Here is a 25554-nt window from a genome sequence, read left to right as displayed (position 1 = left end):
TGTGATGCTCCAGAATTTACTAAAAGCCATCCTTGCAGATTTTCACCTCAAACTTCAATGGGATCTAATCATATGAACCTGATTCAAGCAGAACTCCATGGGCTCGGACAGAACCCTGTTCATGACAAGTTTCTGCTCAGGGAAATCCACTGAAGGACTGATACACAGAAAGAAACAGGAATACTTTACATCAAATAACATCTTTTCCATATACCATGTTGCATCTGTTGCTATTTCTCCCTAATGAAACTGCTCCCTTGTACCCCTCCTCATCTGTCCTTTCATCACCAGGTGAATCCCAGCCTCTGCTCAATGTTCATTCCCTGCTGAAGTTCCAGGCTTTTTATTTTTCCAGACCTGAAACTCTGTCAAGCACAGTTTGGTCACGTAACTGTTGGTTTTTTATTTTTTTTTTTTTTAATGGAGCAGGATATACCACAGGAAAAAAGGAAGTCAAAACCAGCTGTTCCCAGATCTGCAATGCCTAAAACCATGCACACATCACTGCTACCAGTCCAAACTGTCTCCAGAGAAACAGCTCTGTCAGGCTATGGGCTGTCAAAAACATCATTTTCTGCAGGATCTGCACAGCTACAGGCAGGAAATAGGGCATTATTTATAGTAAGTGGCAAACCATTACTAATTCATTTACATTGACTGTGAAAACAAAACAAGCTATGACGTTCAGAGGACTGAGCAGCTCAGTTCTGGTGCAGTTTGGCATGAAGTACCCCGGAAATCTTTGACAAATTTACAGTGTGAGAATGGTTTTCTAGGATGTGTACAACAGCAGGATGTTAGTGGCAGAGGGATGCGCTGGTACTATTGCTTTACTGCTTTTTCAGATGCTTCTTTGTTGCAGGGCCCATGCCTGAAGTAGTGAAACTTGTTGCAATTCTTCCCTATAAAAGATAGAAATACCAGCACTGTTTTGAGAGTCAGCCAAAATCCTACTCATCACAGCACTATGTGTCTTCTGCCTCAGAACTGCAGCATCCAGTTTTCCCTGCCAAGTTACAGAGGTGTTTATCTGGAAGAATAACATGTTTTTTTTTTTTTTTTTTTGTTGGTTTTTTTTGTTTGTTTGTTTTTTTTTTGTTTTTGGTGGTGGTGGGGGGTTTTTTGTTTGTTTGTTTGTTTGTTTTTGTTTTTTTCCATACTACCACCTTCTCCTACAGAATTCCTGGGAAGGAAAGTGGAGGGTGGATAATCAACCACTACAAGGTGCTGGTCAGGCAGCCCCAGGCAGGGGAATGCACAGGACACACAGGCACACTGTGTCTCTGTGGGAACTGGAAAAACAGAAACTTCCACAGATACTCTTCCACAGAAGAGTTTGATTTGGAGCCATGGAAGAAGCTTGGATTGATGTGAAAATAAAGAACACAGAAAAGAATTAAAGAAAATACAGTACATATTAAGCAGAAAAATCATAAACTTCTGTTTCGCTAGTTGTAAGTCAGAATATGCCTTAAGTAAGTGAGAAACTGCATTGATAAGATAATGAAGTGTTTATAATGTAGAGGTGCAAATATATAAAGCAATCTAAGAGTTTAGAAGTTATAACAGAACCATATGTGTGCCTGTGAGACACAAGCCTATTGGACAAAAATATCCACAGTGCAGCAAAATTCAGTAAAGGTGATAGGTCAGAAAAGCAAAATAAACCTTGTGGCATCTGTTTATTGGGTTAGAAAGTTCAATATTGCCTTGTAATGAAGAACTTGTGACTGCTCTTGAGCTATGGCCAAATGCTTGCTCTCATAAATCTCATGGCCCCTGAGACTGATGTTTATCTGAGCAATAAATCGTTCTTAGCCCAAAAATAGTCCCATCCCTTCATTACTAGCAGTGACAATGATATGTCTCCAGTGCCTCAGTCCCTGTGGTCCCAAGGCTTTCCATGGCTCAACTCTGCCCAAAACATGCTTCAGCCAGCACAAGCCCTGACTCAAGCTGCTGCAACCCACCAGGAGTTTGAGAAGGTCCTGATGGCAAGTTCATGGTTCCTTTATCAAAGTGTTGTAGAATTTCACTGCAGAGGTATTAGAGGGAGAATTTTATCACTTTCCCTTCCAGCTGGTCACTAAGACTTTTCCTTTCTCCTGCCCTTTTTTTTTTTCTTCTGTCTTTTTTGTTTTCCTTGGGGTTTTGGTCTTCTGGTTCCTCCCTTCCCTCAATAATTTTAATTGCTATCACCAACAGATACATTAAATCTTTCTGCATGTAAATCTGGCCCAACATCCTCTGTGCAACAATATTATTGAAATCAGGAAGGGAACAAACTCCAAAATAGTGTCCATTGGAAGAACACTGCAAGTGCTGAATACACCCAGCTCTCTGGGAACAGGAGTTATAATTTACCCTGTCAAGGACAATAGGATGGCAAAGTTTTACAGCAAACTCAACTGGTTTACCCTGTTCTCAGCAGTCACCACTCATTTGAAACACTCCCTCAAGTCCAGGAGCTCAAATTTCCTTAAAAGTGATGAATGCTCTCAATTATAACAACAGGCTGGTGCCTCCTGCACGGCTGGTCTGCAATGATGACTGTAATGATGACTGGCCTCTGCAGGACTGCTCAGGGTCAGTGGGCTACTGCTCTCCTGCATATTAGTCATGATGATTTCAGGTGTGAAATACAAGGCTAATGAATCCTGGTCTACGTGCTGTGTACCTGCCTGCTCAGCAAAACTGGTATTAGCCCATTAGAGATTTTTCTTTTCTAATGGCAACATTAGGAAATTCTGCAAGGTGACTGAAAAACCAAGTGGTTGGGGATACTTTCCCCCTATTATTTTTCACATCACTTTGCAAAGCTTTAAGTACCTGAAAAAACTTCACAAATAGTCTCTGAGGCCAGGATATACTTTAACTATTAATTCCTATGAATGTTTCCTGCAATGGATACAAACCCATGTCTTATATGTTTTTTTGTGGTAGGAATTCCTTTCTTTTGTTGTAATCTTTTATTAGCTCTCATTCTCAGTTGTCCACTTTGATTTAAGGTACATCTTTCCTCTCCACTGACAAGGCAGCATGAAGCAAGTATATCAAAGCTAAGGAGTTATTTACTTGAAAAATGCCAGCTCTGAAGATCTCTTATTTTCCCTTAAATGGAATCTTTCAAAATCCAGTATATGCAGCTCCCCATTGAGTAAAAGGACCTGACTCCTCATACAGCTGCTCCTCGGTTGTGTGTGATCCACCTGGGAGCTCAGGCAGTTCACAAAGGCTGCACAATAGAGTTAATAAAAAATGTGCTTCCCTCTGAGTTCAAATTGCACAGGGAAGGTTCATGAAGAACAGCCTAGAGAAAAGTATTTGCATGAATATTTCTGGAGCAGTCCTCCTTGCAGGATGTCCCTAGGAACAACAATCCCCTAACAGGATGACCATGAAGTCCTGCTTTTTATCCCATTTCTCCTCATTCCCTAAGAATTCTTGATTTATTCTGCAGCTCTTTCCTTCATCACTCCCTCTCCAATGCACACCAACAGCTGATATTGCAACATGAAAAAGCAAGGATGAAGAAGGAACTCAGACTCCTGGACAGAAGAATGAGGTTTTTGAGTAAGAGGAAGAGCAAATTAAAGATTCCTGTTGAACAAGAAGACAATAACCTGTGATATACCCCACTGAAGGCCATGACAAATGAGTAAAATCAGTCACTGAATTCAGGTTGGAGGAGATATTTCCAACTCAACTGATTCAACTCCCTACCAAAAGCACAGCCAACTTCTAAGCTACATTCAATTCTAAAACTCAAACAGATCTATTTTTTTTCTCTAGTCCTCTCATTACACATCTCCAAAATTATGTGGTTCCTTCCTCTTTTTCACAACCATCACCCTCCTCACTTCTCTCAGCACCTCACGTTCCATCATCTCATGGTCCCAGCAGCCAAAGCTGCCACCAACCTCCCGGGTCCAAAGTGCTCAGGAGCAGCAGCTCCAGCTGAGAATCCCCTTTTTGGCTCACTAAGCACCTGCAATGATTCTTGCTGCACTCCAAAACCTCCTGGAATGCTTGGATCCTGCCGTGCTGCCCTACCAGCAGTGGTGATTCACTTTCTGCATGGAAATAGCTTCTCCAAGAAGCTCCAGTCACCCACAGGCCTCCAGGAGACCCCAAAACCAGCCTTCACACCTGCCAGTCCCAGCCCAGTGTTATCCCATGACCTGAAACCAGCTAGAGACAGACCTTCCTCCTCATTTGTGCTGTGCTAGCACAAAAATGCAACATACACTGTTTTCTTTCACAGGCATGTGGGGGGGAGGAGGGGGGAAGATGGCCTTTTTGGTTTACTCCCCAAGAAACCAAGAGAATCCAAGTTGAACATATGGTGCTCATGATTTTGGAGAGGGGGAATCTCTCAACACCCTCCTCATTCCTTGATGTCAGTGATATTGCCAGATTCGCCCTGTTCCCATTCACACCAGTTGTATTTCTTATTTAACTTTTTTTTTTTTTAGACCTGAAATTGCCTGTATGAAGTTTTGACAGGCTTGACAGCATCATGTGTCTTCCAAAGCTTTCCAGCACAAGCAAGAAAAAAAATAACAAAAAATGGAAGCAGAGTATTATTTTGTGACTCACTAAGAAGTAATTTGTATGCAACTCTGCACAGTGGTTTGGCCAACTCATCAAACTTTTATGCCAAAGGAAAACTCTCAGGACTCTGACCTTCTGCTCTGCAAAAAGTAGGGAGGGTTCTCGATTCACTTTTTGACAGCTCTCCCTTAGAAATTGAAAGAACTGCCTTGCAAATCGAATTCAGTTCCGAAGGATGATAAAACACCATGGGAATTAGGAGAGGTTTTATTTTTTTGTTTAAAATCTGATGGTGGTCTGGTTTGGAGCAGAGAGGTTTGCTGTCTCCTGGGCTGCTCCCTTCACCACACAGAGGGCAGCTTGCAGCTGAACACCTTGCCCTCTTTGGAAAACAAAGCAAACTCATGGAATTAATCCTGGAACCCTGTAAGTGCTTTTACATGGACAGGTTTTCCATGCTCAGTGGCCAGCAGGGTGATTTAGAATTTTCCCAATCAGCACAGATCTCAGAAATGTGGAAGTGCCAGGTCAAACCCATGACCAACCTTGAGTTCATGACACCACACTGAGGTGGAATCGTGGAACAGTTTGGAATGAAAGGGACCTTAAAGCTCACCTTGTTCCACTCCTGCCATGGCAGGGACACCTTCCACCATCCCAGCTGCTCCAAGCCCTGTCCAGCCTGGCCTTGGACACGTCCATGGATCCATGGGCAGCCACAGTTGCTCTGGGCACCCTGTGCCAGGGCCTCCCCACCCTTATAGGAAAGAATTTCTTTCCTATATCTACCCTAAATTTCTGCTCTTTCAGTTTGAAATCAAGGTACGTCCATTCAATATCAAGTCCTGGAAATGCAAATTATTCTTGTCAGATGAGTGAAAGCATTAGGAAGACAGAGATAAGAAGCCTCTCCAGGAAGTATGTAGATTAACTGATACTAAACAAAGAATCAGGCAACTCATCGAGATCTCAAAGCATCCTTCCACTTCATTCCTTTCACTTTTAGCTTCTCTAACAATACACTCAGTAATTAAGAGTCTATCACCAAACAACTCACATAAGCACACAGTGTGTATTCCAGGTGCTGAATTCTGCTTTCACATAGGGGACAATAAGACTTTAGTACCCTGTGCCTGAATGTATCCAGGGTTTATTCCAAAAAGTTTAATCCAAATTTTCAGCAAAGGTTACTTTCCAGGTAAGGTCACCTTTTCAGCATAACACAAAAAAAAAAAAAAAAAAAAAAAAAAAAAAAAAAAAAAAAAAAAATCCTTGAAATAAAAGACAGAAGGGGAAATGGGAATTGACTGGCAGGATTTTCAGGCCCCTGCTGCCTGGGATGACAGCAGTGGTGTGGTCTCATGGCTGCTTCCTGATCCACATAAAATACAGCAGGTCCCTCCCACTCCAAAAGCAGCAATGGCATCATCCCAGCTGCTGCACAATTTCACCCCCTGGCCTTCTGAACTGAAGAGAAACTTCCCATACATAAAAATACAAGCATTCAGCCCTCCCTGATGTGAGCACTCTGGAATATAGTAACTGAAAAGCTTTTCTCTCTGAAGAAAATAAAAAGTAATTAATAGCTAGTGAGTCCTTGCAGATATCTATCCTAAATTATTACCTTAACACACTGTAAAAGTGTTTATACTCCTCAGTGATAAAGAAAGTAACCATCAAGCAAAGGAGTCTGTAAGACCCACAAATCTTCCATGACTCGATGTGTTTAATAATGGTACCTCACTTCAATAAATAACACTCAATGACTACACTAATATCATAATTAATTTTTTGGTACCCATCTATCTGCCACTACATAAATGTAGAAGTGAGATCTATGCTTTTTTTTCACAATTGCCATTTCTCCTCTTCTATTTAGAAACAAATGTAATTACTTCAGCTAGAGAAGAGAGAATTACTTCTACAGCAGAGTCAAAACATGCATCAACACTCATTTTCTGTAATTATTTCACAAGCAGCTCTGCCTGGCATCTTTCTCAAATGAAAGGACTTTTCAAAAGGCCTTTGGCTACTTAATGACTAGCACACAATTATGGGCACAATCAAAGAAAAAAAATAAGGAAAAAAGAAGAGGTTCTTGCTATTCATTTAACCTTTTTCTTTAGTATTTGCCTTTAAACACCACAGAATGCCAGAGAACAACATGAATGTCCTCACACCCTCGTGTGCCTTCCAGAAGAGTCAAAAATCATGGCTGGGATATAAGTAAATCCTCTCTATCCATGCTTCCCTCCCCAGCAATTCTATCAGAGCACCTTGGCAAGAGTGTTGTAATTAGCCTTACATCTTTGAAATTGTCATTTATGAGGGTTATTGCCCAGGCAAAAAAGCCCCACACAGCTCCCACATCCCAGGTGATTTAGCACAGCACCGAGTGCTCACAATTGCCCTGGCTGTGGAGATCAACATGATTTGCAGAATCAGGGGTGGTGTGGAGCACTAAGGAGAGATGAGAGTAAAGCACTGCAGCAGGCAAAACTCAGGGATGGAGCAGGACAGTTGGCAGTAGAGCCCAGAGGAAAAGCCCCACAGATGCTTCTGCTGGGATTAGCTGGAGCTCTGCCTCTCCTGTACGCCAAGGAGCAGCAGAAGCTGAGGATCAGAGGAACAAAAAAGACACACGGAGGAGACAGGCTGTTCTTGACAGCCAGATTTCTCTCTTCTCTCATCAGACTTAAGCCAAAATAAAATGTGACATGAGCATGACAAAAGGTTATTCCCCCTTCCACAAGCTTCCTAAAGAAAGGAAGTGCAGGAAGTCCACACTCCCACACAAATTCATCACCCTCTGTCACCCAGAGCCTGTCAACTCTCTTTTTATGAATTAAAAAGAGAACTATTTTAAATTCAAATAAGGTGGCACAGTTATTAAGTTATTTTTATCCTCTTGTGCACTTCTAGGACAAACTTTGAGCCCTCTTGCTTCCCAAGTAGATGCTTTTAATGCATGGAGGAGGAAATAGCACACTCAGCTCCTCACACCACTCACCTGAGTGATGCCAGAGTGACCAGAACATATTAAAGAACCACAGAATGACAACAACCTGTAGACAAGTGACAAGAAAGGAGCTGAACAGTGCTAAACTCTCACAAGTAAAGAGCAAAGAAGTAACTTCAGGTTTAAGTAGTTTTAAACTCAGTTCATAGCAAGATTAGCATTGATTTTGTGGGGAGGGAAAAATTATTCTTCTAAAGATAAATCTGGAGATTCATGGATGGCTTGTAAAATGGTGTCGAACAGTTTGCCATAAATTTAAGGGATATTCAGTGCAGTAAGATCTCCAACCCAGATGCCTAAGCAGAACAGAAATGGGGATACTTCAAGAACTGAAGATGAATTTTAATGACTGAAGAGAAAATTGAGATGGGAAATTGCCTTTCAAATCTTCTTCCACAGCAGTTAATGCTTCAAACTGCCACCTACTACACAACGAAACCTCATTTTGTCTCATCTTGTGATGGCAGAACCAGTAACTGAGAATCCATGTGAGAACCTGCACTGCATCAGAAATGTGGTAATTACTGCGTGGCCCAGAAGTCACGCTGAAATCCACATTTGCCACAGGTTTTATTTACGTCTCTATTTTTAGAACCTAGGCCAGGTTACTTAATTTCCCTGAAATGACTTTCCCTATCCTATGCAGGGATAGGGAGGAAGCTGCTCTGTTTTCTAACTAGGTTTTAGTGCCTGTTCAGTATTTAGGGTAAATAAATGCCACAACCTACTGACCCTGCCATGAGTTACAGCCAAAGAGCCAGAAAAAGAGCTCTGAGTTCAATGAAACACAATGCAAAGGGCTAAAGGTCCTCTGAGCAGCCTCTGGGCCAGAAAAGCCTGATCAATAAATAGAAGCAAAATGGCAATAAAATCATCAGCACCTGATTCTGGGCCTAGAGGATTGGAACAGTCACTTGAGTGCATCTTTGCTTTTGCAGACACACTCTGCTGTTCCCTGCCCAGCTGCTCCTTGTGTCCCTCTGGGAGGAACCTCCTTAGACAGAGCACGTTGAGACTGAGCCATGACCCCACCCAGGTGCCCTGGTTCTGGATCAGCATCCAGCTGGGTCTGCTCTGCGACCCACGCAGCCACCAGGCCCTTGCCACGGCCACCAGCCACCTGCCATGGCCATCATCCACCTCCCATGGCAACCACTCACCTGCCACGGCCATCCTTCACCTGCCATGGCCATCAGCCACCTGCCATGGCCATCATCCACCTCCCATGGCAACCACTCACCTGCCACGGCCATCCTTCACCTGCCATGGCCATCAGCCACCTGCCATGGCCATCAGCCACCTGCCATGGCCATCCCTCACCTGCCATGGCCCTCCCTTCCCTGCCAGGGCCATCCCTCATCTACCATGACCACCCCTCACCTGCCATGGCCCTCCCTTCCCTGCCATGGCCACCCCTCCCCTCCCATTGCAACCCCTCACCTGCCATGGCCACCCCTCACCTGCCAGGGTGACCCAGCAATTGCTGATTAACACAGCCACGGCTGCTGCATCTCCCCAGCGGGGTGTTGCAGTGACAAACGAGTCCCCTGAGGAAGATTTGCTGGACTGAAATGCAGTATATCACTGAGTACCTGCAGTCCCCAGCAGTGACAAATGTGTCCCAGAGTGCAGAGCGTCAGTTATGTCAACTCTGGAGCCAACATGTTCTTCTTCTTCCCCTCTCCATTTCCAAATGTGCCATAATATTTACTGCTACAATATCTTCCCCCATCAGCCCTTTAACTATCTCCTATGGAGTCTAATTAAAATGAAGTATTGTAACACACAATCAACACTTGCACAGTATTGAGGGAGACTTGCAGATGGTATCAGGAAGAAAATAGCTCCTCAGCACTGATTAACTTGAAAGCTTAAAGAAGTTCCTCTATTTTCCACATTCTATGTCAAGCTGAACATTTTGAAAATAGGAAAGTTGCACTGCCTCTTCTACACTTTAATTACAGTGGCACTTCACACTTGAACACCAGTGCTTAGAATTAAGCAATAATTAGGTGATTCCTCCTCTTTTATCTTCTACTTCAGCTTCAGCCACACTGAACTCAGTAACCATATTCACACTTCAGTTTTAGGTGGCAATTTCAGTGTATAAATAAATAAATATTTACACAGTGTCTCTATGAATTTGACAGCGATTCTCTGAGGAAGCAGGGGTTAGAAATGCAACTGAAGTAAACTGTGATATCTGGGGCTTGGATCCTCTCCTCCAGATTTTAATGCAATGACAAAACAGTGATCTTAAAACATTTAATGCCTCTTTGTGTGTTTAGAATCATAGAATCACAGGATGGTTTGGGTTGGAAGGCCGAAGCCCATCTCATTCCAGCCCCCTGCCATGGGCAGGGACACCTTCCACTATCCCAGGTTGCTCCAAGCCCCGTCCAACCTGGCCTTGGACACTTCCAGGGAAGAATTTCTTCCTAGAATCTAATCTAAACCTGCCCTCTTTCAGTTTAAAACCATTCTGGAAGGAACTGCAGAGACAAAATGCCACCAAATTAATTATTATAAAAGATACATTAAATAGGAGAAAATAATGAAACCCTCCCCCAAAGCTGCTTCTAAGCAAGTGACCTGACTTAGTGATATAATTGCCATGCATTTTACTCAGAGGTGACTTCCCTCTCCCTAGAAACAACTCTTCAAATGTACATCTTCAGGCAATATTCCCCCCAGTGAAGAAATTGTGTCTAAGGAATTATATAATGACTGACTTATTGTTTGAAAATTGCTTGTTTGACTCACCATGCAAGTTTTTAAAAACATTCATTAAAATCCAAAGGTCTTACCCAGAGTTCACAATTTATAGGATGAAAAAAATCCTGTTCCACAGGGCCTCATCCTCCTAGGACAATTCCTAGAATCTGAAGGCAGCAGGATTCACCACCCACTTCACACACCAGTCCAAAGCAAACAGGCACTCGCCAGCTGAAAGCTGGGACAGCACGCAAAGGAAACAGAGATCTGAGACTGTGCTTTGAGGGAGGAGAAGCCAAGCCCTTATTCCCACAGGACAGAGCACCAGCTCAGCTCTGAAATTCAAATAATGCTTTTTCACCAGATAAGCGATAATAAAATTTAAAGAAAATAAAGGAAACAGAAGTGAGAGATGATAATGTAAAAGTTGAACAGCACTCAACCTAGCACTGCTATATCCACAGTGATCTTCACAGCATTCACAACATCCACTGCTGCTCCCCTCTAAATTGAACTGTACACATTTAAAACCTCAAAAGCCACCATACACCAAAAAACCAGGCTGCCAACTAGCAGTGCTTGCTGGAAGTCCTGTCAAACCTCCCCTCGTGGATGTCTCCAGTGTGGTGCATCCTCAGCAGTGTAGGACATGTAAAGCTCTGCACATCACACAGACTGGCACAGATCCTGAGGTTCCCACGCTTCCCTTCCAGCAGACAACACAGAGCAGGGCTCCCTAGATAGTCTAGAGTGGTATTTTAGTGTAAGCAAAGCTAAAATTATAGCAAGCTGTATAATTTGGTGGGTACCTCTGAAAGAAACCCAGAAAGCTCAGAGGAATTGTTTGAGCTAAGTGTGATCAGAAGGAGCCACAGCACGGCGTGTTTCCTGCGGCAGCAAAGGCGTTCCTGATGCTCCATGGGGACCTTGGAAAGAGGCACCAGAGCTTCTTCCACCTCCCCTGCAGCACAGCAAAGAGACTAAATGCAGGCAGTGAGGGCAGATTTTCTCTCAGCAGCTTTTTGAGGCTGAAGAAAGCACTTCCAGCCACGTTCTCAGCCAATCTCAAAGCTCTGGCCTCACATTCCACTCTCTGTTGACTCTCTTGGAGCTGGGCATGAGGGAGAATAAGGAACAGATCCCACAGAGTTGTTTAAGCAACCTGCCTGCACCTTCATCTCCTTGACGCCCAAAGGAGACATGGAGCCACCACACAGCTAAAATAAATTCCCATTTTCCAGTGCCAGGGTATCACAGGGAAAGCTGCCAGCTTTGCCACTCCAGAAAGGTTTTCCATCCTGAGGAAGATGGACACAGCAGACAGGAGAGCACAGAGAGCAGCCTGGAACTGCAGGTCACTGCCTGCAGTTTTGCATGGAGAATGAATGAGTGATTTGTGCCTGACACTTACTCGTGAAAGGAAAAGCAAGAGGAAGTTTAAAAACACAAAAAACACCAGACCACATTTCATGAGAGTCCATGAATACAGAGTGGGGAGAGGGTTAGCTTCTGACTCAGGGTTTTTGAGTTCTTTGGACCAACAACACTGTTTATCTCATAAATATCACAAAAGCCAAGCAGGAAGGATTTTTAAGGACAGACTGTCAGCACAGTCTGGCAATCACTCAGCTTTGCTGCCCCAAATGTGAACCACGTCACTGCTGTTTCTGTGCTCTGAATACACAGGAAGGAAACCTGCAGCGGGTGAAGGGGCCCAGAGCATCCCCCAGTGTCCTCATGCTCTCAGGAGGGAACAGATGGAGCGCTGCAGGCTACACTTTGCTACTGCAGCCCAACTCCTTTAAGGAAGACAAATTTGAAGGAAATGCTGAAGGTGATATGCCATTAGTACCCTGGTCCTTAACCCTGGGGACAACCCGAGGTAGGATTTGTTTCATAAAGTCTTAAAGGCATTTGAGTTTAAAAGCATTTCTGCTTGTCAACATATTCAAGTACATGATCAGAGGCAATGCCACTCCGTGACTCCTGTGCAAATCTCTGCACAGTCTGCAAGGGTTTGTCCTCCTGTGCTGAATACAAGGCATTTCTGCATGATGTCTCCAAGTCTGTGACTCAGGCAGCACTTTAATCCCAACCTGCTTTTCTCACCTAACCTCTGGAGGATAACCTCTTCTTAGAGTTATTTACCCCTGGTGGGGTCACACAAACACATCTGTCTGGGTAGGAATGGCTGGGTTAAGGGAGGAACTGTTAGGATATGCTGACAGCTGAAAACATCAGAGCAATCCAGTTGGAAAGGGTAGAAAGGATAAAAATGATTGTGCCCAGGGGGCTGGTTAACAGGGGATGGGTGCTGCAGTGAGGCAAATACAGCCCTGAGGGAGCAAAAGCTGTTTTACAGGCACCAGAGGTTACAGAGCTGAGTCACAGGACCCCAGCACGGCTTAGGCTGGAAGGGACCTTAACACTCATCTCACTGCAACCCCCTGCCTTGGGTGGGGACACCTTCTACAAAGAAACTGAATTATTTGTGAGGTCCTTTTTCATACCATGAATGAGGGAAGTGTGCTGGAAAAAAAAAAAAAACACCAAACCTCTCTACACATTCTTCCAAATATTGCTGTTTCTGAAGCCTGAGTACTCTGGCAAAATTTAAATATTGATTCATCCCTTTCCCACCAACCTCATAAAATGATGACTTCACAGGAAAGAACTTTTGAGCACAAAATTCCATTTTTGCACAAAAGCAATGTCCAACATGGCTGTGTCACAGGCAGGTCAGAGAGCTTTCAGTTATTTTTGGCGGACAAAGAGTACCTTGCACAGAACATATATAGATTTGAATAATTATCTTGTCATTGAAAAAATGAGATCCCGGTATATTCTGAGTTTCTACAACTCCTCCTGTTTCCCCTCAACTTCATCAGCTTCTAAGTGGAACAAATTCTAGGGGACAGTTGTGGAGGACGAGCCTCTAGACAGCTGCCATGAAAAATATAATATTGTGCCCCCTGTAAAGATAAAAAGAAGGATTCTGTGCCAGGCATACTCCAGATTCTTCATGGCAGACATGACCCTGACAAGCTGAATAAATATGAATAAATAAAAGCCCACCAGAGTTCCAGAAGCGTGTGGACAAAGCTCTCAGACACAAATTCACATTGGAATTTTTCAGTTTATTGGTGGCTGCCTCATCCCTGGGAATGTCCAAGGCCAGGCTGGACAGGGCTTGGAGCACCCTGGGACAATGGAAGGTGTCTCTGCCCATGGCAGGGGGGTGGGACTGGATGAGCTTTAAGGTCCCTTCCAACCCAAACCATCCTGTGATAAATAAGTCCAAAGGTGGGTGTTTCAGAGCCCTGTGTTGTAAATAGGAGGAGGTGGCCACAGGACCTGATTGCTGCTGGAATATTGTGGGTTAAGAAATAACATATAAACACATTTCTTCAGTACTCAAAAATCAAGGTAATGCAGTGCAAATATTTTAGCTCAAAGTGCTCTAACCAGAAAAATAAACCCACAAAAAACAGACCTTTTACCCCAAACAAAGAAACTCAACAGCATTAAAGCAATTTAGAACAGAAAACACACACCCCAACAAACAGCGCTGCTTGACAAGAAATAGAATAAAATATAATATTTTATATTAGATATAAATTATATGTTATATATTTATATACGTTTTTATCCTACTTTGCTATAGAATAAAAATATCCCACCTCTTTATTTTTTTTAATGCTCTGACAGTGTACCTTTAATGATGTTACCTTTGCTTAGCACACCTGGAGCACAGATAATGCTCTGCCCTCCCCTCTTTCAGTAGTCAGCACTTGTTTTTCAGACTTCTCTTTTACTGCCAAAACTTCTCATTTCACTGCCAAGGGACACCCCTGGGACAGACAAAAGGCTAGAATTGTGCATTCAGCGCACAGGTTCATTCCTACTGCCTAAAGAGGACTTTAACAAGGTAATGTTCCTTCCAGCATAGGCCACCACAGTCAGGTTTGGAGATTATTTCTTATTATAAGCAAGAGCATCTTTTACAATGGGACAGTGACAAATAGGAACGCACAAACTATCACTCACACAAATTAATTAACCAAGTCTGAAACCCCAGGAGTGCTGACACCAACCTGTGAGCCTCAATCCCACCAGTGCCAGGGGAAAATTCTCTATAAATGCCTGATGGGTTGCAGCATAACACACCAACAGAATATGAAGCACCTGTTTGCACAGAGCCTGCTTCCAACTCTGTTATGCTGAGCTATTTGCTTCTGTTTGAAAATAAGTAAATATTTGCTCTGCTGTGCCAGCTGGATCAGGGGAAAGCTCTGAATTTCCTCTCCCAGACAGGAGAAGGCTGGCAGAAGGTGCCTGTCTGTAGTTCACATACACAACATTAATTGGAAGCAACAAGTATTGAAAACAGCTTCAGAACAGAAATGGGAACAACAAAAGTAAATGCAAAATTCATTTTCACTCTGCAGATTTTATGTCAGGTACTGCAAAGTTCATCTTTTAACTCTGTTGTTCCTGTTTTTTTTAGAAGAGTAGGACAAAAGCCACAATCAAAAGAGCAGAGTTTACACTAAGGCAAGGGAAGTTTTATACCTGAAACTTGTGCCTCGTCGGATTTTGAAGGAAAAGATGATGTACTTTCTGAGATGTGATGGGAATCAGTGTTTACAAGAAACTTAACTCTTATCACCTGAAACCCCTTCCATCACCACAGAGCAAAATATAGAATGAAAATTCAGCACTTCAGATGTGGATTTTAATCTATGACACTTATCAGACAACAACTCAAAAGACATTTATGCAATCTTAGAGCAGCAACTGCTTTGTCTGAGCTGCCATAAGACAGTTTTAATTCCATAGGAAATGAAAAACCATCACAGCTCTAGAGTTGCTTTCAGGCACAGTTTCTTTAACTAAATAGGATTCTTTCTGTCCAGGAAAAAGAATTGTGTGGATCTTTATACAGACAAATGTATTATGAATGTAAACATAAGCACGATACCAAAGGGACCTATAGAACAGCAAGTGGAAAGATTTATTCCTATAATAGGTTAAAAACTAATCCATCTGAAGGGGATAAAAGCAACTGTGAAGAACTGTTTTTATACAAATACAGAAGTTCATACATAGCATTGCCTTGATGCAGCATTCCTTGTCTTAAATTCAGCTTCCCACTCCTCTGCCTCGGTCCCTCCTCTGTTAAAGCAGCCAACTTCATGCCAACAGTTTATCTTATTATCAAAAATACAGTTATTACTTGAAGGCTTTATCTTCCAAGTGGTGGAGTTCCTTGATATATGATCTAATCTTCCAGCTCACCAAAGATTTTTGTTAAACTTCATTAAGGGACAAATCAATTTCTGGTGGTTTGGATCTATTTGTAAGAACTATTTCCCTTCTGTTTTTTTGGGGTTTTTTTTTGTTTTGGTTTTTTTTTTTTTTTTTTTTTTTTTTTTTTTGGTTGTTTGGTTTTTTTTTTTTTTTTCTCTTCTCTAGGGAATGCTAGCAAACATCTCCAAATGCCACAGGGAGGAAATGATGACGTTCAGGCTTTCATATTATGTTATCTTTTGAGTTGTGGTCTTGCTTTCACCCCCCTTCTGATGGTCTCTGCACCAAGACTTTAGTTTAATAATTTGAAGGATTACTGGCAGCTGAAATGAGGATTTGTGGATCTTAAGCAAAATACATTATAATAACAACTGTCAGGCTGATTTGGATGCTCAGGCCTCTAAGTCTCCCCAGCAATATTGGAGTACTTTGATGCAGTCACAGCTATGGTTTGTACTTCAGTATTATTTCTGAAGTCCTAAAATATTCCACTGCTTCACATTAAAAAAAAAAAAAAAACAGCTAAAGGAAAACAAATTAAATACATAAAAATTCAAAGCTTTTAAGCTTTTAGCTTATGAAACTAAAAAACAAAAATAAGTTAAAAGGAGTTGAAAGCATTTCCTTTTCCTCACTACACTCAGTTGAATAACAAATAATTAAAAGAGTGGCCAAGTGTAAAAACTGCAATCCAGTCCCAAGGCCACGGCAATCAGCTGGATCACAAATCCATAGCCTGGGCAGACTGGGGATCTTTGTTTTTCACCTGCAATGGGAGCTGTGAAGTGATCCCAGAACTCCCCAAAGGGAATGAGAGCCCTGCTCTGGTTTTGACGTGTTCAGGTACTGCCTTTAACAGGCAGCAGAAGTGCTTGTGGACAGAATAGGTGGCTAAAAGTTACTTGTAAAAGTCCATTTTCAAGCTCAAACAATATGAAAATGCAATGTGGTGGTGCAGACAGACAGACACGGCATTGCCAAACGGGTTTTGAACTCTCATGCTCCATCTGCTGGTTCTGCAATACGATTTAAGACACCAAGCTGCCTTTTCCTTTTTGTCCCCAGCTGTGCAAAACCCCCGCTCATCTGCAGGAACTGCCAAGTGTTAAACAAGAAGTCACGTTCATCTCAACATTTCAGAGTCCACTGGGGAAAAATAAAAGGGTAAAATATTTATGACAACATGTAAAACATCTAAACATATGAGGAAGAACTCTGTTCCTAAATGTCTTGCAAATGCCTCAGGGTTAAAAGCCTTAGCATGGTAAAAATGTAGTGCTCTCTTCCATTTTGCCTCTGCCTGGCTTTTGTACTCTATGTTAAAGCATCCATGAAAGCCAATTAATGTGCATTTTATTCTTTGAAACGTTTAAAATTGGCCACTTCCAGCGTATAAAGTCTCAGCATCTCTTATTATTTGAGTGCTTTTCAATGCAGACTTGTGTGTATTAAAAACACATTTGAAAATGAAAGTCATTTATGTTTCAGCTGCCTTTGGAAAAGCAACAAGAGAAACACAAGCAGGAAGCAACACTTGTCCCAGGACAAAGATGGGATCATGACTGTGCAAATCCTGAATGGATGCTTTGCAAGGATGGGGCTGTCATTGATTCCCAGGATGAGTTATGGCACAGAGGAGGCAAAGGCACCTCCCTCTGGTCCTCCTGAGCCCCAGTTCAATGGGAACACATACACAGCAGCCTCCTTCCCCAGCTCCCTCCCACTGACTGGGCTTTTCACACTCAGATAAAGCCACAGCTGGAAGCGATCATCTCGTGCACCCTCGGAAAGCCAACAGAGGCAGTAATAACATGGTAATAAGGGATGAGATTTTATGAAAGATGCCTCTTAACTGAAGACTAAAAGACACCATGCAATTTAAATAAAATTGCTTTTAGCAGGGGACTGAGTGACAATTGAGGAAAAATGCTTGGCCTGTTTTTGCAAGTGGTGGGGCAGATTTTCAGTGGGTATAAAACGCTGACTTGGGCAAAGCAGTGCCAGGTTTGCACGAGCCAAAAGTCACATTTTTAGGCCCACACTGGAGAAACCCTTAAACTGAGAATGCTGAAATGAAGCTGCACAAGCAAGCAGGGTAGAAGTTATTAAAACATCAAATATCTGCTTATGTTGCTTCCCTCCCTGTACAATTTTGTTAAGCGAGCTTAAAAGAGGAATCACGCAACTGTCCAAAAGCACACAAGAAAACTCAACCACCACTGTGTTGTGCACAAAGAACCCAGCTCCATGCTTAACCCAGGCTGGCTGGGTAACACAGCAGCTGAGGCAATTTTGGTTTGGTGTCTCTGGGCACCACTTGTGTCCAGTCTCCAGTCCTGAGTATCCAGAATCATTCACAGGCCTGTCCTGTCAGTGACCTCATACAGAGCCTTCACATGTGCCCAGCACTTTCACACAGAATCACTGAGGTTGGAAAAGACCTCCAAGTTCATCAAGTCCAACCTGTGATTTACCCCCACCCCGACACCCAGCCCGGCGCACTGAGTGCCACGGTCAGGTGCTCCTTGGACACCTCCAGGGCTGGGGATTCCACCACTCCTTGGTCAGCAACTTCCAGTGTTTAACCATCCTTTCCATGGGGAAATTCCTCCTGCTGTCCACCCTGCCCCTCGCTGGCCCAGCCTGAGGCTGTTCCCTCTCCTCCTGTCCCTGTTCCCTGGAGCAGAGCCCGACCCCCCAGGCTGTCCCCTCCTGTCAGGAGTTGTGCAGAGCCACCAGGTCCCTCCTGAGCCTCCTTTTCTCCAGATGAGCCCCATTCCCAGCTTCCTCAGGATTCTACAGCCCCTTCCCTGGACACTCTCAAGCACCTCAAGCTGCAGAAATACACCCTTGAGAAAAATCACCCAGCAAAATATCCAGAAATACACCCAGCAAAAGTCCAGCTGGTTTGTATTCCCTCCAAATTTGATTCAAACCCACTTTTCCCTGAGAAGAGCAGATGTTCAGCTGCCTCACATCTATAACACCACAAAGTCAAGCCATGCTCGAGGATTTTTCTGATTCCAACAAATCAGAATGGGGTTTTGTTGGTTTTGTTTTAGGCCTTTTTGTTTTGTTTTCTCCCCTCTCCTTTTCTATTTTTGCATCTCAGATTAAGAATAGCTATTTGGGAGGAAGCCTGGACAGAACTAAGGAGACAAGAAACATCAAAAAGAACAGTGTCCTAAATTCAGCTGGTGTGAAAGCAAGAGCTGGGAAGGTTCCCTTCTTTTGGAAGAAGTTGTGAAATCCCACCATTAGTGAGAACAGTTCTTGGCATAAGAGCCTTATGCCTTTCTGGAAGTTGTCATCTTCCTGACCAGCCTGCCCACTCCAAAAATAATACTAAATTCAAACCACATTCTGGAAAAATATTTAAATAAACAGCAACAGCACCAGGCAGAAACAGTGTGATGTGGAAATGAATAACTAGACTTCCTCCTAATAAAAATAAAAATAAAACATTTCTGGATAACAAACTGCCTTTGCAGATAAAAAAAGTAAATCCCTAGAATTTAAATCCATCGTGAGTAAAATCCCTCTGGGAAAAAAAAAAAAATCCAGACCAAAGCACTATTGTGGCTGGATTTATATTCAGAACTGTATTTATGCAGACTAAGATAAGGGCAATCAATCCCCAGGCCCCAGGACAAAAAGCTGATCTTCTGCAAGGATCAGGATAAAGAAAATTCCTCACCATATGTCCCATGGTTAAAGGCAATAGGGAGCATGCTTTGGGAGACTCAGGAGGGTTTGGGGATTGGTCAGTGCTGGAAACAAATATCAGATTTATGGCACACTAATGTGCTCCAGCAGTAAATCCCAGCCTTGCCTCTGCATGTTGCTGCTTTCCCACACATGAGATTTAGTGCCTGAACTCTGGATGGATCACAGCCTCACACCAAACCATGGGTCCTGTCAGCTCCAACAGTCTGGCTTTTCCGGAGTCCTGCATTCCCTCAGCCTCTCCAAATGCACCAAAGCACCCCTTTCACCTTTCCATCTCCTCCCAGATTCTTTCTGTCCCATACAGGTTGTCACTGTTATATCTCAGACAGACCTGCTCCTTCTTTCAGCTCTTTTCCAGTAGATAATTCACAGATCCAGTCTATCCACTATTCTTTGGAAGGTGGCTTTCCAGGGCAACCACACTGCTACAAACAACACAGCCATAACTTGATCCTGCTGGTTCCTCAAAGAAGTGCTTTTTGCCTGAGACACCTCTGTGGGTGAAACCAGCTGTAACTTGGAGAGAAACCAAACATACATTTGTCATCACCTTTTTTTTTTCCTCCCACATTTTTCACTTATTAATCAAAGGCTAGATGCTTTCTACTTCAACAAGAAAAATAAGTGAGGAGGGGGGAAAGAATAAAACAGAAATCCAGATATATTTATCTATTTAGTCAAATTTGCAGGGAAAAGTCATCATCTTGCATGCAAAGGGATTTAATCCGTTAGGATGAATCCTCTGTCTTTCAGCAATGCTATCAGGCTGTTTCTAAGCACAAACTGGGGATCAAGGATCAAAATGAAGGAATATTGTATTTCTGTAACTCTAATCCCTCTGGCTGACATGCCAAAAGCTATTTGAGGTGGAATGAAATCAGAGCTTCAATCATCAAGGTAGGGAATGTCCCTGGAACGGCTTTGGGGGATCCACAGACCCAAACTCAGACCCCAGGCTGTGCCATTCCCGAGGCTGCCAGATCTCCAGGAGTGTTTGGACACATCTGCCAGGGATGCCCAGGGTGGGGTAGTTGGGGTGTCTGTGCAGGGCCAGGGGCCGGACTGGATGATCTTGTGGGTCTCTTCCAGCTCAGGAATATTCTAGAATTCTATGATAAAGTTTTCCTTCACTTGCTAAAAAAGCCTCTATTTCCCCCATCCTCTCTATTTAAAGTTACAGGAGACTGGAGCCAAGAGTTAAAATTTAATATTAATAGGGGAAATTAATGTGTCTTTCAGCACAAGGCTTAGAGTAGCTCCAAGTCTGCGAATCAGTGATTTCGATAATACTAAAAAGTCAGTTGTACAGAACACTCTTTCAAATCACTTGATATGCTTTTTGTGCAGTGCTTTGACTCATAGATCTGAGTTTTAATTGTTTTTTATTATAAGCTTGAGGAAAAAAAATGAAGGCAACAGTGTAGCAACCTTGAATCATATTTTTCCACAATAACATATGGAAGTTTCCTATTTAATGAAAGATATCACCTTAAAATTGAACCAAAAAGAAATATTTTTGAACTCATACTCAGTGCATGTGCTCATGGTTGTTCAGTTCATATATTTCATAGCAGTGTGCAAATACCTTTTTTTTTTTCTGTAATAGAGCAAAAAAACAGAAATATTTTTATAGATTTGGAACTATTCTCTTAAACCAACAAAAAATGGCAAAAGCTGCTTACTGCTGGTAAACTTCATTAGATTTCATGGCAACAAAGTCACCTGTTAACAACCACCAGAGGAAGAAGTTTTCCAACTACTTGGCAGCACCATATCAAACTCTGAATGTCCAGATCATTTGCATTTGTATCAGCCACTGTATCTGGGCTATTTTCAAAGGGAGTATCGAATTCAGCCCCATCATTTAAGACTAACTTTTATTTCCCTAGGCCTACACCAAAAATTGAGTATTGATCTTGACAATTGCTCTTTTTGCAGGAGCTAAATCACCCTCTGGTGATTAAGGCAGTCTCCAGCAGCTTATCTGAAGGGAGAGGCTGCCTGTCAACCATGGGAATTTTTCACAGGAGGACAAACATCCTATGAACACAAGCCTGTTCCATGAGGAATCATTGCCATGTGTTTTCTGGGGAGAGATGTTGGGGTTTCTCAGCACTTTTTCTCCCCTCCTATTCCTTACCACACAATTCTGTCAGATTGAAGAGTTTCCTTCTTCCAAGACACAAGGTTATAAAACTATCCCCATTTTACAGCCTCTTGTCATCACCCAACAACAATTCCAACAACAACATCCAAGTGTCTGCCAAAAGGCAGAGACTTATAAATTCACCAAGGCTGGAAAAGCCCTCGAAGATCAGAATCCAGCCATTAACCCAAGTCACCTGTTGTCATCATCCAAAAAGGCAGAGAATTATAGAGTCACTGAGGCTGTGAAAGCCCCCTTAGATCAGAGTCCATCCATTAACCCAACACCACCATGTGTGACATTCACCTTCTCTGGACAGAGAGACATAATTCTGTCTCTCAGGAGAAGCACAGAGAGAAGAAGAGAAAACAATCTTTATCTCTGCCCCTCTGTTTTCCCCATGTGGAATGTGGTGTGGAGATTGTTTACCTGCAGTGATTGCTGGGTTGGTTCTGGTGAAGGTTGTTTGGGGTCAGTGACCAATGGGATCCAGCTGTGGCTCGGGCTCTCAGCAGAGTCACGAGTTTGAGTTAGATAGATAGGTAAGAAGTAAGTATGTAGAATAGGTTAGTCTCTCTTTAAATAGTATATTGATGTAATATAGGAGAGTTTTAATAAAGCTATCCTTCAGCCTCCTGATCTGGAGCCAGACATCAACATCTCTTCCCGCATCCAGGGTCCGCTGCATTTTTCCAATACACCATGTTCACATCCACACACCTTTTGAACATTCCCAGGGATGGAGGACTGCCCTGAGCAGCCTGTTCCAATGCCTGACAACTCTTTCAGTAAGGAATTTTTTCCTAATATCCAATTTAAACCTCCCCTAACACAACCTGAGGCTGTTTCCTCTCCTTCTGCCACTTGTTCTCTGGGAGCAGAGCCTGATCCCCACCCGGCCACAATTTCTTTTCAGGGAGTTTTAGAGAGAGAGAGGATTCCCCTGGGGCTCCTTTTCTTTAATCTCAACAGCTAATGAAGATCAGACAATGTTCTAATGAAGCTAAAGGGAAGCAAATGTTCAAGGCAGCCTTTCCAGACAGTATTTTAATCAGGAGTAAGTATTGATCATAAAGAAAGTATTTACTCTGTCCCTTTATTAATATTCATTTAAATATTACTTTTTGGCCTTGTTTTTCATGTGGGTTTGCCCCACTAGAAGCAAATAGTTTTCAGATGAGATTCCCTGCAGGATAATGACCTCAAAGGCAAACTTTTCCCTTTATTCCATCCACCAGAGTTAAAAACAACTTTTCCCCTATTCTTCTTTTTTGTGGAAACTGAAGAAAGGAAAAAAAAGCAGAGGAATAGTCAATAAGCACAGAAAAGAAAATAAGCCTCAAGCTTCCCAAAGCACACACTTGTGAACAAAGGCCATGGAACAAGGATTTTAAAAGCTCTGTTTACCTATAGAGGATGGCTAAAAAGGCCCCACACTTAGAGAACCAGTGCTGAATACAAGGCACTATTGGGAACTGTGTTCAAACACTTTATTCTAATCCTGTTATCTCCTCAACCTATTATTTTGGGGATAAACACTAATGTTTTATATCTATCTTTCCTTTAACCAACCTTCAACCCCATGTCTGGTCTTAATCTTAACCAATCTTTCTCTTTTCCCCATTCCCTGCTGACAACTCTTCCCTCTGACTGACATTTTACCGGGTTATGCCTCAAGGTCATTTCATCTTTTCCTATCCCAAGTCACAACCTATAACAGTCCATGAAAAAAGCAAACTCAAATCCAAACCACAAAACTTCAAAAAACAAATGAAAAATCATTTGTGCAGGGTTTGCCATATTTTCTGGCGGTTGGCTTTCCCTTGAGGTAAGCTGGAATGTAATTTTCAGTATTATTTATATAGATCAAATATTAATTAAGTCTTGTAGTGCTGTCCTGTAGAACACCAAAAGCGTCACCAGTGGGGTTACATGCCTGGGCACATACTGCTAACAGAAATTTAGGTATTATCTAGTTTAATAAAACTTCTTTATGCTCATTTAGAGGAGGACCTTCCATAATTACCTTATAGGTTTTATCTGATTTTAAAAAAAGCCTTTCAAGTCCATATAGACAACTTCCATTCAGTGTGATCAAAATCTGAAACTAATGAATGATTTTGTAAGAGTTGTCATGATGTCTGAGCTCATGCTGGACCATCCTGGCAATGCTTTTGCTCTGATGCAAAGCTGACAGTCAAGAAACAAAACAGACAAGGGCAACTTTATAAATGAACTTCTGTTGCTTGGAGTGGAAGAGAAGCATGGTCCTTCCCAAACCCTCCTCATTTTCATCTCTAAATAAGAATCTTGTTGCAACTTGTGCTTGAATTGAAGGCCAGCAGTTACTCAGCCTCCCCAGAACAAAACAGAAAAATACAGTCTCTATGTGAAAAGAGCCTGGGCAGAGTATTCAGTCCAAGGGATATTGACTTCCCTCTCTTAGAAGGTTGCAGCCACCTTCTGTTTATTGTCACACTAATTTCTTGCAATTTAAATAAGTAAATGTCTCTCCAGTACAGGTGATATTCTCTACTCTTACTTGTGCAATCAATTTTGTTACCTTCATTTGTGGCCCTAATAAACACAGCACAACACCAAACAGTGCAGTAGAACTGGGCTGCTCCAATCACCTGCTCATTGCATATAAATGTGTAGGAGATTGGTACTTCCCTCTTGCTCAGAAAAAGTAAAGACAAATAATAAAACAACCAAAAAATTCACATTAAAAAAAAAAGCAGCATCACTCATCCCTCAATTTTAAAACCCCTCAATTTTCCCTGATGTCATTCATTAGGTACTCTTAGGAAAATCAAGGCAGCAGAGCTGCTTTCTCAGTTCAGCACATTTTTGAAAATCTTCACCATGAAAGTTTTGTGTAATTACCCTCAAAATGGTGTTTTGAAGGAGTTCCACAAAGTATGGAAATTGGAATAATGAGTTGCATTTTCTTGTCTATCATTTCAGTTGGCATTTGGTGAAATTGTACATCTTTAGCTATTAAGTCTCTCCCTTCCTCCTGGTCCGCACTTAGATCAAGATTATTACAATTTCCCCTACCCAGTGCCCTAAACGAAACATAAATGCCACCACCATCAATCTCAACAATGACTGTATGACAGCTAACATTAACAGAATGACCTTCTCCAGTTAGATTTTCATTAGTAAAATAGGATGGAAAACAGAAAGCGCCTCAGCTTTGCCAATTTGAACAAATTATCCACGTCATCCTTCTCGGAGTCAGTCAATACCTGAACTGGGCAGGAAACTCAGCAATCTGGGACACAATATTAAGCACAAAGTCAACTTTTTTTATCTTAACTCCTGAATTAAACCAAACCCAGTCTTTTTTACAGGTAAGGCAGAGAGGCTTGCAAGTTTGGCCGCTGCAGAGAGTGTGACTGCAAAGTGACAACACATCAACTCCAGAGCAAATCTGAGTATGTCACATTTCCATCTGCAAATGCACAGTCCCAGGCCAGGCCTGCAGTGACTTCTGGTGTGGTCAGAGAATTTGACCACATTAGGAAAGGAGAAGAAAGCCAGAAGGTGAGCAGCAGAACATGTGCCAACTTCCCAAACAGGGAACAGGACATAATCCATGTCACCTCAAGCTTTCCACACAGCTGCTGCAAAGCCTTTAACATCTGCGTTCTACCAAAGGACAGGTGCTGAACCAAGCAAACACTTCCATGTCAGGGCCTCGTGCTAAGATTTATTTATTTTTAACCAAATCTTCTCAAAGGGGCACTAAATGTTCACTAATTTGCAACCTTCATAGTAAAGGATGTGCCACCCAAAACACATTCAGCCTGCCAGGCTTCCTCTCTTGGTAGAGAAAGAGGATGTTGCTAGAAATGTTCCTGCCACTGACATTGCACTGCTTAATCCCATCCTAGGATGATTTTGGGTGTTCTGGATGCCTTCTTCCCACTTCAGATTTGCTGTTTGATAGAAAGAGTAACAGGAAACAATGTTCTTAAAAGGTTTTCACTTCTTAAATCCACATGTTCTAAACGAGTAATTTGTGGGGAGGGAAGGAGGGTTTGCAGCAAAAGGAGAGAAGCCTTTTAATCCCTGT

The 25554-nt window shown here is 42.5% G+C and overlaps 1 protein-coding gene across 1 annotated transcript in view; it reads right to left on the bottom strand.

Annotated features, from left to right (window-relative positions):
• Positions 1-25554, bottom strand: part of PTPRT (protein tyrosine phosphatase receptor type T) — a 444327-nt gene that overhangs the window by 199699 nt on the left and 219074 nt on the right. The gene's annotated exons all lie outside the window — the stretch shown is intronic.

This window comes from Anomalospiza imberbis, chromosome 17 (genome assembly GCF_031753505.1).
Source record: "Anomalospiza imberbis isolate Cuckoo-Finch-1a 21T00152 chromosome 17, ASM3175350v1, whole genome shotgun sequence".
NCBI lineage: Eukaryota > Metazoa > Chordata > Aves > Passeriformes > Viduidae > Anomalospiza > Anomalospiza imberbis.
Note: the sequence above shows the minus strand (reverse complement) of the source record. Positions and strands in the feature narration are given on the sequence as shown.